Consider the following 853-nt stretch of genomic DNA (forward strand, 5'->3'; position numbering starts at 1 on the left):
CTCAATCAAACAACAAAAACATCAGACCATACATAACAAGAACAAAACAACTCTTAATCCAGCCTAGTGTCGACCGATACCCTCCTGGTGTCTATCTACACTGCCTCTTAAGATACAGCAGAATCGCCTCTTATCAATCCTGAAGAATCCTTGCACCATACACGACCATGAACAAACCCTAACCACCAAATCATCACGTGATCTTTTCTTGGGGGTTTTCCTCATTCGCACAGTTCCATCAATCAATTCCTAGAAGTCACCCATCATAATCCTACTCTATCTCAAGAACACTTAGCTGTCAAGTTCTTTTAGGATCTTTGACCAAAAAAATAAGTGTACTTTCATGACATAGTTAGAAAAATCAAATCTTTTAAACCTCTCCGCATGTTTGCTGAAGCCAGGGAGGCTTACACTTTAGAGGAGTCTAGGAGCTTTGTTTCAGGATATGAAGGGGATCATTGCATACTAAATACATCGATGTCAAGTCTTGACATGAAATGAGTCCTATGTCGAAGAAAGTTACGAACAAACCTAATTTTAAGTTTTGGGGAGGATAGGCCGACATTGTTGAAGATAGGCTAGGCTAATAAACTTGGTGGGTTTAAGTATAATGGACTTAGAGAAGATTCCATTAGAAAATATGGTTTTTCCTCTAGGAACCGTTTTCGTCAACGAGGCAAGAGGCGACTGTAATCTTTGTTTTAGGAACAAAGTTTCATATCCGTCTAGCGTCGTTTAATGTTAAAACGATATCTCAAAATCGTGATTCTAACGTCATAATTCAAAAATTAAATCCATAATTTCTCATTTAAGGATTTTGTTGTAGCTTTAAACGACGTCGTCTCTTACTAAT

This window comes from Capsella rubella, unplaced genomic scaffold (genome assembly GCF_000375325.1).
Source record: "Capsella rubella cultivar Monte Gargano unplaced genomic scaffold, Caprub1_0 scaffold_2, whole genome shotgun sequence".
Taxonomy (NCBI): domain Eukaryota; kingdom Viridiplantae; phylum Streptophyta; class Magnoliopsida; order Brassicales; family Brassicaceae; genus Capsella; species Capsella rubella.